The following is a 16,701-nucleotide window of genomic DNA, read 5'->3' on the forward strand; positions in this document are numbered from 1 at the left end:
GTGCTGTGGCTATCAATCACAGGAAACTACTGACACTATGAAACTGCTTTTAAGATATACAGGATTTTCAAAGCCAAAGTTGTCTGAAGAATAAAAATCTTCAAAGATTGTATATTTTCAAAAATACCTGTTTGATACACCAAGCTGAGTAATGGCCGGCTGTCCCTACTCTGTAGCTGCCTGACAGAGGGAGTGCGTGAATATTGTTTTCTGAAGGACATTAAATATGGGAAACAAAAACTCTATGAAGAGTGCCTTCTGGGGCTGGCACTGTGGCATACTGGGTAAAGCTGCTGCCTGCTGTGTCAGCATCCTATGTGGGTGCCAGTTCAAATCCTGGCTGTTCCACTTCCGATCCAGCTCTCTGCTATGGCCTGGAAAGAGAGAGATGGCCCAAGTGCTTGGGCCTCTGCACTGGCATGGGAGATCCGGAAGAAGCTCCTGGCTCCTGGCTTCGAATCGGCGGATAGCCAGCCATTGCAGCCAATTGGAAAGTGAACCAGCAGATAGAAGACTCTCTCTCTCTCTCTCCCCTTCCCCCACCTCTGCCTCTCTATAACTCTTTCAAGTAAATAAATAAATCTATTTTTTTTTTAAAAGAGGGCTTTCTATGGTCAGTGCTATGGTCTCAATGTTTGTGCCCCCCAAAAATCTGTATGTTGCAATTCTGATACCCAAGGTGGCACTGTGAGGAAGTGGGGACTTGGGGAGGTGGTTGGGTCATAAAGACAGCATTCTCCTGTGAGGGATCAATGTCCTAACAAGGAGATACCTCGGAGAGCTCACTCCCCTCTTCCACCACATAAAGAGAAGTCAGCCATCCGTAACCTGGAGGAGTGGCCACACAAGAACCCAATCATGCTGACACCTGGACCTTGGGTTTTCAGCCTCCAGAACTGGGAAAAATAAGTTCCTGTTGTCTGTAAGTCACCGGATCTGCAGCAGGTTTTGTTTGTTTGTTTTTTGACAGGCAGAGTTAGACAGTGAGAGAGAGAGACAGAGAGAAAGGTCTTCCTTCCGTTGGTTCACTCCCCAAATGGCCACCACAGCCGGCGCACTGCGCCATTCCAAAGCCAGGAGCCAGGTGCTTCCTCCTGGTCTCCCATGCGGGTGCAGGGCCCAAGCACTTGGGCCATCCTCCACTGCACTCCCGGGCCACAGCAGAGAGCTGGACTGGAAGAGGAGCAACCGGGACAGAATCTGTCGCCCCAACCAAGACTAGAACCTGGGGTGCCCGCGCCGCAGGTGGATGATTAGCCTAGTGAACCGCCACGCCAGCCAGCAGTTTGTGATAATAGCCCAAATGGAGTAGGATAGCCCCTTCCATCTGTGGTAGCAGAGTTCACCTTAATGAGCGGAATTAATCTGAGAGTAGACAGAGCCCTCCAAGTTCTCCCCTGCTGCTCAGAAAATATGAGTGTTTTTCAGCTGCACGTGACTTTGACTATATATCCAGATATGTGGACATGCAGCCAAGCCTACAGGTATGCACCAGAGACTGCAGGGATTTTCATGTTCTTCTAGGTGATCCAGGACAAACCTGAAGAAAGTGACTCTGCTCACCAAGGATCACTACCAGTATCAATCATTATTTTACTCAATAAATATTGAGTTACTTCCAGGGGCCAACCACATCCTGTACACTAAGAACATGATAGTGAATTAAACAGGCACTGTCAGCATAGCATAGCAGATTAAGCTGCCACTTGTAACGCTGGCATCCCGTACGGACACCGGTCCAACTTTGACTGCTCTACCTCAGATCCAGCTCCCCACAAATTTTGTCTGGGCAAGCAGTGGGAGATGGCCCAAGTGCAATCCATGTGGGAGACCCGGATGGAGTTCCCGGATCCTGGCTTTGGCCTGGCCCAGTCCAGGCTATTGCAGCCATTTGGGGAGTGAACCAGTGGGTAGATCTCTCTGTGTTTATCCCCTCTCTCTGTAAATCCGCTTTTCAAATAAATAAAATAAATCTTTTTAAAAAATAGAAAACTAAACTAAGTAAATTCCTTTCTCCATTCCAGTGGGGAATATAGGAAATTAGTTAATGTGTTATAGATATTGAACCACAGTGATGGTATACCAATATTAGGAATAAAAAGGAAACTATATATACAAATGTAGCAATAATCAAGCATTAATAAGAGTATTCTCTAAACAGTAAGCCAATAAATTTAAAAATTTTGTTGAAATGGACAAACAGCTAGAAACATATATCTTCCTAAAAACAATACAGAGAGAAAAAATAAAACTGAACAGACCTATAAAAATTAAAGATCTTGAATAAGTAGTTAAAATACACCTGCAAAAAGAAAAGTGATAGATGGTGGTAGAAATGAATGCTACCCAACACTCAGGAACTCATAATCCTTCTCTTACATAAACTAACACTAACATTATGCTTCCTGTGTTATGGGCTATCTTCTAATTGCCAGTTCAAAAAAAAAAAAAAAATACTAGACCAGGAAAAGAAGGAAAAGGAGAAAACATCGCAGCACACTTCATTAGGCTCATGTAAATCTGACATGAAAACAAGACCAGGACTGCACAAGAAAGGAAAGGTATACATCAAGAAAGATAACTTAGGAAGGTACAAAAATCCTAAACCTGAAACTAACAAACTAAATCCAGGAGTGAATAAAATATTTATTATTGTGACCAAGTAGGGCTTATCCCAGAAAAGCAAGTTTGATTTAATATCAGAAAGCCTATTAGGCACCTTTCTCTGAAGGGAGGAAGGAACCTCCACTGTGATACGGCCTTGACTAAACAAGTTCAGAGTCGGTGAACTCAAGGGGCTTCCATAGCCTAGACAGCTCATAGCAAGAGTCTCGGGTGATTGCTGACGTCATAAATAAGAGTGCCAATTGTTAAATCAACAACGGGAGTCACTGGGTACAGGCTCCCCATGTAGGATCTCTGTCCTTAATGTGTTCTACTATGAAACTTAAAAAACAGCACTAGTGGCCGGCGCCACGGCTCACTAGGCTAATCCTCCGCCTAGCGGCGCCTGCACACCAGGTTCTAGTCCCGGTCAGGGCGCCGGATTCTGTCCCGGTTATCCCTCTTCCAGGCCAGCCCTCTGCTGTGGCCAGGGAGTGCAGTGGAGGATGGCCCAGGTGCTTGGGCCCTGCACCCCGTGGGAGACCAGGAAAAGCACCTGGCTCCTGGCTCCTGGCTCCTGGCTCCTGCCATCGGATCAGCGCGGTGCTCCGGCCGCAGCGCGCCGGCCGCGGCGGCCATTGGAGGGTGAACCAACGGCAAAAGGAAGACCTTTCTCTCTGTCTCTCTCTCTCACTGTCCACTCTGCCTGTCAAAAATAAAAAATAAAAAAATAAAATAAAATAAAAAAACAACAACACTAGTAGTCGAACAATACCCTATACCTTGTGCGGTTGTGTGAGTGCAGCCTGTTGAAATCCTTGCTTAGTATATACTAAGTTGATCTTCAGTATATGAAGGTAATTGAAAATGAAACTCGATGAAGGGCGGGATGGGAGAGGGAGTGGGAGAGGGGAGGGCCACAGGAGGGGAGGGAGGGAGGTTGGTGGGGGAGCCGCAACAATACAAAAGTTGCACTTTGTAAATTCACATTTATTAAATAAAAAAAAACTATATAACAAACAAAAAAAGAACTTAATACTTTACCCTTTTAGTATTTTTTATGTTCTACTTAAAACTATTGGTTGAACTCTGTAATTAATACACAATTACTCTTAGGTGTTTAATTAATGCTATAACTAGTACTCAAATAGTATTTTACACTTTGTGTTTCTGTGTGGGTGCAAACTGTTGAAATCTTTACTTAATATATGCTAAATTGATCTTCTGTATATAAAGATAATTGAAAATTAATCTTGATGTGAATGGAAGGGAGAGGGAGCGGGAGAGGGGAGTGTTGTGGGTGGGAGGGAAGTTATGGGGTGGGGGGAAAGCTATTGTAATCCATAAGCTGTACTTTGGAAATTTATGTTCATTAAATAAAATAAAATATAAAAAAGAAAGCCTATTAGGATATTCCATCACAATAACAAACCAAACCATATAATAAATAATAATCTCAATAAATGTAGGTGAGAGAGAATTTTTTCACAAACTTGGAATAGAGAGGAAACTTCCTTAAATTGTTGAGGTATCATCAGAAACCTATAATAAACATCACATCTAGGGACCAGCAGGTTAAAGCCATGACCTGCAGCACCAACATCCCATGTGGGTACTAGTTCCAGTCCCAGCTGCTCCACTTCCAATCCAGCTCCCTGCTGATGGCCTGGGAAAACAATGGAGGATGACCCCAGTCCTTGGACCTCTGCACCCATGTGGCAGCCCCGGGAGAAGCTCCTGGCTCCTGGCTTCAGCCTGGCCCAACCCCAGCCAGCATGGCCATTTGGGGAGTGAACCAGCCGCTGGGAGATCTCCCTCTCTCTCTGTAACTCTTTCTTTCAAATAAATAAATATTTTTTTTAAAAAATCACATCTAAAGCTAAAACATTTAATACTGGTGGTCTCCTTAAAGGAAGAAACAAATATGCACATTACTCCTTTGTACTACAAGGAAAAAAATTAATATAAAGAACAAGAGAATAAGAGGACAAGCCACAGACTAGGAGAAAATATTTGCAGAAGGCATATCTGAGAAAGGTCTCTTTTCCAAAAGAAAGAAAGAACTTGCTATGGTCTAGATATAGTTTGGGTGTCCCCCATGGGTCCATGTGATTGGCAGCTTGGTCCCCAGGATGGCAGTACTCAGGGGTGCTGTGGAACCTTTAGGAGGTGGGGCCTAGTGAGAGGACTTAGGTCACTGTGGGCCCTGTTCTCAGCAGAGATATTTCCTGTGCAATCCCTGAGTTCTCATGAGAGGGTTGTTATATGGGGCCTGCTCTGTGGCATAGCAGGTAAAGCCACTGCCTGCAGTGCCGGCATCCCATATGGACACCAGTTCATGTCCCGGCTGCTCCACTTGCAATGCAGCTCTCTGCTATGGCCTAGGAAAGCAGTAGAAGATGGCCCAAGTCCTTGAGCCCCTGCACCCAAGTGGGAAGACCCAGAGGAAGCTCCTGACTCCTGGCTCCGGATTGGCTCAGCTCCGGCTATTGCAGCCAATTGGGGAGTGAAATAGCTGATGGAAGACTCTGTCTTCCTCCCTCCCTCCTTCCCTCCCTCTCTCTCTCTCTCTCTAACTCTGATTTTCAAAATCATTAGATTAATCTTTAAAAATAAAATTATCAACTGACTTAACAATGGGAAAAAGATCTGAAGAGTCATCTCACTAAAGAAGACACACAGCTGGAAATAAAGCATGTGGAAAGTTTTAACATCATAAATGATAAGGGCATTACAAATCAAAACAAGATCCCACCATACACCTACTAACATGGTCAAACTCGAAAGCACTGACAATGACACCAAGTACCACTGGGATGTGCAGCACTAGAAACCCTCACTCATTGCTGGTGGAAGCACTAAAGAGTGGAGCCACTCTGGGGGACAGTTGTGATTTCTTGCAAAACCAAACATAATTCTTACCATACAGCCCAGCCACTACACTCCTTAGTTTTTATCCAAATGAGCTGAAAACTTATAACATTTGTAGTATCTTTATAATTGCCAAAACTTAAAAGTAACCAAGATGTCTCTCAGGAGGTGAATGGATAAATAAACTGTAATACATCCGGACAAAGGAATGTTACTCTGTGCTAAAAGGAAGTGGGCTATGAATCCGTGATAAGGTTGCAGGAATCTTAACTGTATGTCACTCAATGAGAGTGGCCACACAACGGAAAGATTCCAATTCTGTGACTATATGCTGGGCACAAATCATTACAAATTTTCCCACACCCATAGGATGGACAACACCAGGAGTGGACAGTAATGAACTCTGTCGACTTTGGATGATAACTGTGTCTCAGTTTAAGTTCACTGACGGAAGCAAATGTCCCACATTGGTGAGGGAGGCTATGCAGGTGTGGAAGCCGGGGATATATGGGACTCCACTTTCTACTCACTGCTGTAGACCTACAACTGTTCTTTAGAAATCGAGTCTATTAGGCCGGCGCCGCGGCTCACTAGGCTAATCCTCCGCCTAGCGGCGCCTGCACACCGGGTTCTAGTCCCGGTCGGGGCGCCGGATTCTGTCCCGGTTGCTCCTCTTCCAGGCCAGCCCTCTGCTGTGGCCAGGGAGTGCAGTGGAGGATGGCCCAGGTGCTTGGGCCCTGCACCCCATGGGAGACCAGGAAAAGCACCTGGCTCCTGCCATCGGATCAGCGCGGTGCGCCAGCCGCAGCACGCCGACCGCGGCGGCCATTGGAGGGTGAACCAACGGCAAAGGAAGACCTTTCTCTCTGTCTCTCTCTCTCACTGTCCACTCTGCCTGTCAAAAAAAAAAAAAAAAAAAGAAATTGAGTCTATTAAAATATTTAAGTATGAATGAGAATAAAAATCACAGCTTGGGATGCCCACATCCCATATTGGAGTGCTGCTTTGTTTCCTGGCTACTACGCTTCTGTCCAGCATCCTGCTAATACATTCTGGGAGGCAGAAAATGATGGTTCGAGGGCTTGGGCCCCAGCCACCCACATAAGAGACCCAGATGGAGTTCTGGGCTCTTGGCTTCAGCCTGGCCCCATTCTGGCTGTTGTGGGTATTTGAGGAGAGAACCACTAGATAAAAGATCCCTGTTCCCTCTGTTCTCTCTCTCTTTCCTGCTCCCTCTCTCTCCTTCTCTGCCTTTCAATTCTATGAAAACAAATGCAAACAATTTTTTAAAACTGTCTTTATTCAGAATGTTATTATCAACATAGAGAAACCCAAGAGAGTATTTAAGTTATTAGAATTATAAAGGCGGTTCAATAAAGATATGTGATACAAGATCAATATCTGAAAGCAAGTAATGCTCCTATTATAAAACCCAAAAATATAATCAGTAAGTGGTTATTATCAAAAATATAGATGGCTGCCTATAAATCACTGGGAAAGCAATCCAATAGAAAAATAATCAAAGTACATGAAGAGGATTCAGAAGGAAACTCAAATGATCGAGTAATCAGGCAAATGAAAGTGAAAATGAAAGATTTCACAAGCCTCATAATGAAAAAAGGCTAATATCAAACATTGGCAATGATACAGGGAATTTTTTTCTAAGATTTATTTATTTATTTATTTATTTATTTATTTATTTGAAATTCAGAGTTACACAGAGAAGGAAAGGCAAAGAGAGAGAGAGAGAGAGAGGTCTTCCATCCACTGGTTCACTCCCTAACTGGTCGCAATGGCTGGAGCTACGCCGATCGGAAGCCAGGAGTCAAGAGCTTCTTCCAGGTCGCCCACGTGGGTGCAGGGGCCCAAGGGCTTGGGCCATCTTCTACTGCTTTCCCAGGCCATAGCAGAGAGCTGGAGAGGAAGTGGAGTATCCAGGACTCGAACCAGTGCCCACACCGGATGCCGGCACTGCAGGCGGCGGCTTTTCCAGCCCCAACCTTTATCATCTTGATCATAACTGTTACCTGGCATATCAGTCCCCTGTATGTCAACAAGGTGAAATGGACACCTGGCCTGTATTTTTCCAAAGAGAATGCCCTGTGTTTCCATCACTTTGATTATTAAAAGGTATCATACAGTGGGGTTAAATCCCTCTATAAATAATATGCGGGATATATTTTTTAAAGATTTCTTTATTTATTTGAAAGGCAGAGTTACAGAAAGCCAGAACAGAGACAGAAACAGAGAGAGAGGTCTTCCATCTGCTGGTTCACTCCCTAAATGGCCTCAATGGCCGGAGCTGCACCGATCCGACGCCAGGAGCCAGGAGCTTCTTCCTGGTCTTCCCAAGTGTGTTCAGGGGTCCAAGGACTTGGGCCATCTGCTACTACTTTCCAGGCATAGCAGAGAGCTGGATCAGAAGTGGAGCAGCCGGGACTCAAACTGGCACTCATATGGGATGCCAGCCCTACAGGCGGCGGTTTTAACCTCTATGCCACCAGGATGGACCCTATGTGGGACTCTTCAGGCCTCTTCCTAGAGCCTCTCCCTTTTCTACAAGACTCTTCCATGAAGTTACCTAATATAGCAACCAATTTTGTGATGCAAACAGGTGCTCCTCTGGTAAAATTGGTTTGTTTGCATATTAATACAGGTCACGTTCAATGTCAACAGGTTGCATCACTGAACTGTTTATTAAAATACACCGAATTCTTGGATTGTTGTTTCTTTTAAGTAACACTGATGCTCTGGCCCCACTACAGAGATTTTGCTCCAGTTGGTCTGATCGGGATACCCAGGAGCTGGGATGTTTACATTTTTAAAAGCTTTGACTAGGGGCGGGCACTATGATGTGTGGGTAAAATCTTTGCCTTCAACACCAGCACCCCATGTAGGGACCAGTTTGAGTCCTGACTGCTCCACTTCCAATCCAGCTCCCTGATGCTACTATGCCTGGAAAAGTAGCAGAAGATGGCCCAAGTGCTTGGGCCCCTGCACCCACTTGGGAGACCAGGAAGAAGCTCCAGGCTCTCTGGCCCAGCCCCAGCGGTTGCTGCCGTTTGGGGAGTGAAACAGCGGATGGAAGACTGGCTCTCTCCCCCCATCCCCACCCGTCTCTCCTCCTCTATAACTCTGCCTTTCAAATAGGATAAAAAATAAATAAATCTTAAAAAAAAAAAAAAATAAAGCCTTGACTGCCCACCGAGTTTAAGAGCCCCCTCCCTGGATTGTAGGGCCTTGGAAGTAGATTTTCTGAAACACCGTGTTTAGGAAAGGGTGTGGGAGGCCTGGGCAGGCACAAAGACTCGTGAACTCTTGGGCCTTTTCCCCAGCCATAGGCAGCCTTGTCATCTGGCTTAACAGAGTCAGCCTAGCCTGGTACCAAACATGAATTTGACACTTTCAAAGAAATGCCCTATATTTAACAGAAAAAATGCTACTGAATACTGTTCAACCTATGATCTAAGAATTCCCTTGAAGGACTTCACAGACCATCAGCTTTTACATATTAAAATAATGAGAGGTTATTTATCACAAAGATCAATTTTGCAACTTTTGACTCTAACGGATTTGGGAAATTCATAACCCTGAGGGTCATTAGGGTAGCCTCTGACAAACAAGGCCCATAAAGAACTGAAATCCTACTTGGGAAAAGCAGAGTTGCGCTTCTGGGAAATTGAGCCTGCCTGGAAGAAGTCCATCTTCCTGTCCTGCAACGGAATGCCAAGTTGTTTACATTTAAAAACGATGACACAGATGTTCATTTATTGAAACAGAAAGATCTTAATGATATCCTAAGTGAAAAAAAAAAAACACATTACAATTGTATGTACCCTATGATCTCATTTTGAAGAATATTTTTATTGATTAATATTTGTATAGTCATCAAAAATTTAACAGTAGTGATCTCTGGTGAATATTCAGGAATATTATTTTTGTTTGTTTGTTTTTTACTACAATGACCAAACATGTAATATCTTTTCAAAGGTAGTTCTCAGAAACAGGTAAATCAAAATTTTCATATAGATAAAAAATGAACACATATTAAATATTTTATACATATTTATTTATATATTAATATATATACAGATTGCCCATCCACTAATTCACCCCTCAGGTACTCTCAATGGCTGGAACTGAACCAGAACCAGAACCGGAGCCAGGAGCCTGGAGCCTGGAATGCAACCACCCAGGCACTCTGATATGGGATGTGGGAATCCCAAGTAGCATCGTAACCGCTGTACCAGCCACCAACCAGGCTCAGAGGTTTTCCCTTACCAAAACCAGTTACATAGTCATTCGTTATCATCCTCAAGTATTTTGTACCTGATGTGCCCTATATTTTTAAGTTTCTGGTTTCTAACTGACATATAATATCTTTGCTTATTCATAGGATACAGTAATATCATTTCATACATCAATAAAATGTATAGTGAGCAAATCAGTGTAATTAGTATTTCTATCTGTTCAAATATTATCAATGCTTTGTGTTAGGAACCTTCAAACTCTTTGAAGAGTGTAATTAATTTTTTAAAAGATTTATTTATTTATTTGATAGGCAGAGTTACAGAGAGGCAAAGGCAGAGAGAGAGAAAGAGGGAGATCTTCCATCCGCTGAATCACTCACCAGATGGCCACAACGTCCGGAGCTGCGCTGATCCGAAGCCAGGAGCCAGGAGCTTCTTCCGGGTCTCCTACTCAGGTGCAGGGACCCAAGGACTTGGGCCATCTTCTACTGCTTTTCCAAGATATAGCAGAGAGCTGGATCGGAAGTAGAGCAGCCGGGATTCGAACCGGCGCCCATATGGGATGCTGGCATGGCAGGTGGTGGCTTTACCCGCTACGCTACAGCTCCAGCCCCAAGTGTGTAATTAATTGTTGCAGACTATTTAATCTGCTCTGCTACAGACCATTTCTCCCCTAACTGTGTGAAGTCACCCATCAGCTACCCTTACTCTATCTCCCTCCCTTCTTCCCCTCCTGGCCTCTAGACATCTTTTATCTGCTCTGCGCTTTCCTGTGATCAACTTTTTTGCTACCACTAGTGAGTGAGAATATGCACTACTCATCTTTTTGTGCCTAGACTATTTCACTTAACATAATGTTGCCGCAAACAAAAGGATGTCACCTTTTTACCAGTTGAATACTATTCCATACTCACGTGTGTGTGTGTGTGTGTGTGTGTGTGTGTATCTCCCCTTCTTAATCTATTCATCATTTGATAGATATCTTTGTTTATTCCAAGTCATGGCTAGTGAATCGTACTGCAATAAAAATGCAAGTGCAAGTATTTATTTGATATAATGATTTCATTTCATTTGGATGTACATCCAATAGTGGAATTGTTAAATCATAGGGTAATTGTATTTTCAGGGATTTTTTTTTTTTTGGAATCTCCACATTGTTTTCCAAATGGCTGTATTAAAATGTATCCACACCAAAAAAAAAAAATAAATAAGAGTTCTATCTTAGCATCCTCAGGAGCATTCGTTTCGGGTTGTTTTTTGTTTGTTTCTTTGTTGTGTTGATGGGGGGGCAGATTTTTCAAAATAGCTGCTCTAACTGGGATGGGATGATATCTATCTCCTTGTGATTTTGACTTGTAGTTCCCTGATGATTAGTGGTACTAAACATTTTTAATGTAGTTAAAGTAGTTAATATAGCCATCTGTATATCTAATTTTGAAAAATGTCTATTTAGGCCATTTTCCTATTTCTTTAATTTTTGACAGAGTGGACAGTGAGAGAGAGAGAGAAAGGTCTTCCTTTTCCATTGGCTCATCCCTCAATGGCTGCTGCAGACTGATCCGAAGCCAGGAGCCAGGTGCTTCTCCTGGTCTCCCATGGGGTGCAGGGCTCAAGCACTTGGGCCATCCTCCACTGCACTCCCTGGCCACAGCAGAGAGCTGGACTGGAAGAGGGGCAACCGGGACAGAATCCGGCGCCTCGACCGGGACTAGAACCTGGTATGCTGGCGCCGCAGGTGGAGGATTAGCCTAGTGAGCCATGGCGCTGGCCAATTTTCCTATTTTTAAATCGAATTATTTCAGTTTTTTCTATTGAATTGCTTCAGTTTCTTATATCTTCTGGATACTAACTCCTTTGTAGGAAAAATAATTTCCAATATTTTCTCCCATTCCATAGGTTGTCTTCTCACTCTTGACTGTTTTCCTTTGCCATTCTGAAGAAGCTTCTTAATTTGATATAACTTCATTTTTAATTTTCACCTTAGTTGCCTGTGATTTGGGAATCTTATAAAAAAATCTTTGCCTATACAAATATCTTGAAGTGTTTTTGTTATATTTCCTTCTAGCAGCTTCATAATTTCAAGTCTTACATGTAAGTCCTTGATCAATTCTTACTTGAGTTTTCCATATGGTGAGAGGTAGGGATCTAGTTTCATTCTTCTGCCTATAAATATCCACATTTCTCAGGACTATTTATGGAAGAGACTGTCCTTTCTCCAACACATGCTCTTGGCAAGCTTATCAAAAATCGGTGGGCACAGGTGAGCACTGTGGCTCAGCTTTGTAGGCCACCTCTTGCAGCATCAGCATCCATATCAGAGTTTGAGTCCCAGCTGCTCTTCTGATCCAGCTCCCTGCTAATGCACCTGAGAAGTCAGCAGACGATGGCCCGAGTACCTGAGTCCCAAGCACCTGTGTGGGAGACCCAGCTGGAGCTCCTGGATCCTGACTTTATCTTAGCCCAGCCCCAACCATTGTAACCATTTGGGGGATGAACTAACAGATGGAATTTCTCTCTTCTCTCTCTCTGTCTCTCCCTCTCTCTTTCTCTATCATTTTCTCTTTCAAATAAATAAATGAATCTTTTTTTTACAGTCGGCCATAAATATGTGGATGAATTTCTAGATTCTCTCTTCTGTTCTGTTGATCTATGTGTTTTTATTCCAGTGCCATTCTGTTTTGTTTACTATAGCTTTATAGCTTGTTTTGAAGTCAAGTATTATATATCATGTCTTCAGCTTTGTTCTTTTTGCTCAGTTTTTTCTTTTGTTCATTGGCTATTTTGTTTACTGTGTGGGTCCATATGAATTTTGCCACTGTGTTTTCTGATTCTGTGAAGAATGTTATTGGTATTTCAATAAGGATTGAATTGAATCTATAGATTACTTGGAGTACTACAGATTTTTTTAAAAAGCTTATTTGTTTGTTTGATAAAGTAACAGAGAGACAAAGACACAGGGAGAGAGATCTTCCATCCGCTGATTCACTCTCCCTAAATGTCTGCAACAGCCAGGGCTGCACCAGGGTGAAGCTTGGAGCCAGGAACTCCTTCAGGATCTCCCACAGGAGTGGCTGGGGCCCATGTACTTGGGCCATCTTCCACTGCCTTCCTAGGCATACAAGCTGGAGGCTGGATGGGAAGCAGGGCAGCCGGGAATCAAATCAGCACTCCAACATGGGATGCCGGCATCACAAATAGTGGCTCAGCTCTGTGCCACACCACCAGCCCCAGAATGAACATTTTAATTTTTTTAAAAGATTTTATTTATTTATTTGGTAGGTAGAGTTACAGACAGTGAGAGGGAGAGACAGAGAGAGAGGTCTTCCATCTGCTGGTTCACTCCCCAAATGGCTGCAACGGCCAGAGCTGTGCCGATCCGAAGCCAGGAGCCAGGAGCCAGGAGCCTCCTCTGGGTCTCCCACGTGGGTGCAAGGCCCAAGCACTTGGGCCATCCTCCATGGCTTTCCCATGCCACAGCAGAGAGCTGGATGGGAAGAGAAACAGCTGGGACTAGAACCAGCACCCATATGGGATGTGGCGCCGCAGGCAGAGGATTAACCTACTGTGCCACAGCACCGGGCCCCCAGAATGAACATTTTAACCACATTGTTCTTCTAATCCATGATCAGAGATGCCTCCATTTTTTCTGTTTCTGCTACATTTCTTTCATCAATGTTTTATAACTTGTTGTGAAGATCTTTCAGTTCTTGGTTAACTTTATGCCTACATATTTGTGTATGCATGGATTTTGTGAATAAGATTACTTTTCTTATTTCTTTTTTTTTGGCGAGTACATTATTGATGTATAAAAATGCTACTGTTGGATCCAGTGCTGTGGCATAACATGTTAAACTGCCACATACAAAGCCAGCATCCCACATGGGCCCTAGTTAAGTCCCGGCTGCTCCACTTCCAATCTAGCTCTCTGCTATGGCCTGGGAAAGCAGTAGAAGATGGCCCAAGAACTTGGGCCCTTGTACCCAAATGGGAGACCTGGAAGAAGCTCCTGTCTCCTGGCTTCCAATAGCCCAGCTCCAGCCATTGCAGCCATTTGGGGAGTAAACCAGCAAATGGAAGATCTCTCTCTGCCTCTACCTCTGCCTCTTGGTAACTCTGCCTTTCAACTAAATAAATAAATCTTCTTTTTTTTTTTTTTTTTTTTTTGACAGGCAGAGTTACAGACAGTGAGAGAGAGAGAGAGAGAGAGAGAGAAAGGTCTTCCTTCCATTGGTTCACCTCCCAAATGGCCACTTCGGCTGGCACGCTGCGCCAATCCAAAGCCAGGAGCTAGGTGCTTCCTCCTGATCTCCAATGCGGGTGCAGGGCCCAAGGACTTGGACCATCCTCCACTGCACTCCCGGGCCACAGCAGAGAGCTGCACTGGAAGAGGAGCAACCGGGACAGAATCCGGCGCCCCAACCGGGACTAGAACCTGGGGTGCCAGCGCCACAGGCGGAGGATTAGCCAAGTGAGCCGCAGCACCTGCCTAAATAAATCTTTTTTTATTTATTTATATTACTCATAATGAGGCAACCAGAGAGATGGTATAACAAAAAAAAAAGGTTTAAAAGAACACAAATTTATATTTAAAAGTGAGGAAAAATGAACACATGGAAACAAAATCTTTTTTTCATAAGTGCAGAAGGAAATCAATTAAACCTACTGACCAGAACAGAGTGTTCATGTCTACAATTACTTACTATATTAAAAACTGTATAATAGAGACAAAACAATGAAAGGTTAAAATCTAAATAGAAAAGTCTCTGGACTCTAGTCTTTCAATGGCTTTGAGACAATCAGAAGTGCCTTCTCTTGAGCCTGAAGAACCATTAGGCAATACCTTCCTGCCACTCATGCTATCCCTTTGGAAACTGAGCTATGATGATACCATCAAAGACCCAACAACAATGACTCCTCCTCCATCAGACATGGGCAGATTCCCTGGGAGCTGGTGATTCCCGGGCGTAAGTCTTAGCACCTCATCAGGGTGGAAGAAAGAGAAGCCATAGTCCCCTCCATCTCTATGCCTTGCCCTCGGACTCTGACAGTATGAACAAGGTCCCAGTGGTGAAGGCTAAAGTTATCCATGTCATCATGAATTCTCAAATCAAAAAAAAGGCCCAGGGAGTATTCAGTATTTTGAATGTCAAATGGGGTAAGAGGTGCTGGCTACCCATCCAACAAAGACTTGACCATCAAAGAGACGAAGTGTCTTCAGGCAGCAGAAGCACTCCAAAAACTAAAGCTTTAGGGAGTAGGCTATGACAAAAGAAGAGAGGCAGATCAGCCCAGCCCACCTTCCCCCAAAGCAGAAACCCAGAGACTGGTTTACTTCTGCTTCTTCCACAGGCTTTCTGGGCCCAAATCCTACCCACATGGATTCTAGAAATGGAGCTAAGGACAGAAACTCCTTTGATAAAAGAAGCCTCATTGAACAAGATTCTTCCAAAAAGATGATCAGAAAGTCTTGCCACCCACGCTACAGAAGAGCCTTGGAAGCCCTTTCCAATAGCACTGATCTATGTCCAGGCCACTCAACTGGCTGAAGGTCAAGGAATCCTCAAGGCACCCAAGATGGATATCCCAGTGTCAGACGAGAAGAAACAACCATAATTTCAAAACCTGTGACCTGAGTCTACTCATGCCCATTAGCTTCTTGAGCTCTCTCCATCCCAGAGACTGGAGAGAGGGCACCTTGTGCATCATTCCCCTTTTACCTTAGTTCTGACACAGAAAAGATATATTAAAGCTCTTAGTCTGTGGCTAGAGCTGGAGACACGATTGGTTTTGAGAAGCACTAGTGCAAAGCGTATCTTTGTTCTATTGAAGCCATTTTGTACTTAATTTAAAGTTAGTCTAAGTTAGCTCAATGGTTATACAGGGGCAGCTCATTATCTATCTTGGTTTCCTATACGCTAGACCAAGAATTCTCATCACTGCTTAGTAGGTAAATATTATCTGCAGTGCTCCAAAACCCAAGCTTCTTCATTCTTTTGCCACTATCAACATGAGCATTGGCAAATCATGGAGTTGAAGTCCTCATTACTAGTTTAGACAATCTTGGCCTTCCTGACTATGCTGGTATGTGTTCCAGACTTGTCAGTTAAGGAGACCTAAGATCTGTTTGAGATCTGGGTACATTTAAAAGCCAGACTTGGCAGAGACTCCTCTTCTAATGCTGCAAATGAAATCTCCTTGCTTTTTGGCAGACTTAATGCACCACTTTGTCCTGCAGCCAGTTCTTAATGTGCTGCCTCTTGGGCCAGTGTTGTTGGAGGAGTGCTTCTCTTCTGTGTGTCACAAAACAAACCCTAGTCTTGGGTGTCCTTTGTTCCCCTTTAAAATAAGATTAGTTTAATGACAATTTTATTGAGACTATCTAAGGGGAAAAATCAACTGATTGGGTATAGACTAATGGATGCTAACCATTTTTACAGTAAAGATATTAACTACAGTTACATTACAATCCTTAAGATTCATATGAAACTATTGCCATCCTATTTTGATTTATTTTTAAAAAATAGAATTTATTTATTTGAGAGGCAGAGCTACAAACAGAGAGAGGTAGAGACAGAGAGAGAGAAAGGTCTTCCATCTGCTGGTTCCCTCCCCAGATGGCTGTAGCAGTGGAAGCTGGGCCAATCAGAAGTCAGGAGCCAGGAGCTTCTTCCGAGTCTCCCACATGGGTATAGGGACTCAAGCACTTGGGCCATCCTCTGCTGCTTTCCCAAGCCATTAGCAGTGCCCATATGGATGTCAGTGCCACAGACAGAGGCTTAACCTATTATGCCACAGCAGCCCCTGTTTCCTTTATTCAAGTCAGGGCCTAAAACTTTGGGGAGGGTGGGGGAGAAAGAACAATTTGCGATTTTTCTGTTTGAAAGCATTTTTCACAAAAATGAGACTCATATCTTTATGCAACACATAACTGATAAGGAAAGGAAATAGGGAATTGCCTTTTTATTTCTACTCTGTT

General features: G+C 43.7%; 1 pseudogene; it reads left to right on the forward strand.

Annotated features, from left to right (window-relative positions):
- The first annotated feature begins 14,506 nt into the window (after positions 1-14,506).
- Positions 14,507-15,271, forward strand: LOC100353767 (putative monooxygenase p33MONOX pseudogene; annotated as a pseudogene).
- The last annotated feature ends 1,430 nt before the right edge of the window (positions 15,272-16,701 follow it).

Source organism: Oryctolagus cuniculus, chromosome 18 (assembly GCF_051225735.1).
Source record: "Oryctolagus cuniculus isolate XC-2025 breed Fujian yellow rabbit chromosome 18, ASM5122573v1, whole genome shotgun sequence".
NCBI lineage: Eukaryota > Metazoa > Chordata > Mammalia > Lagomorpha > Leporidae > Oryctolagus > Oryctolagus cuniculus.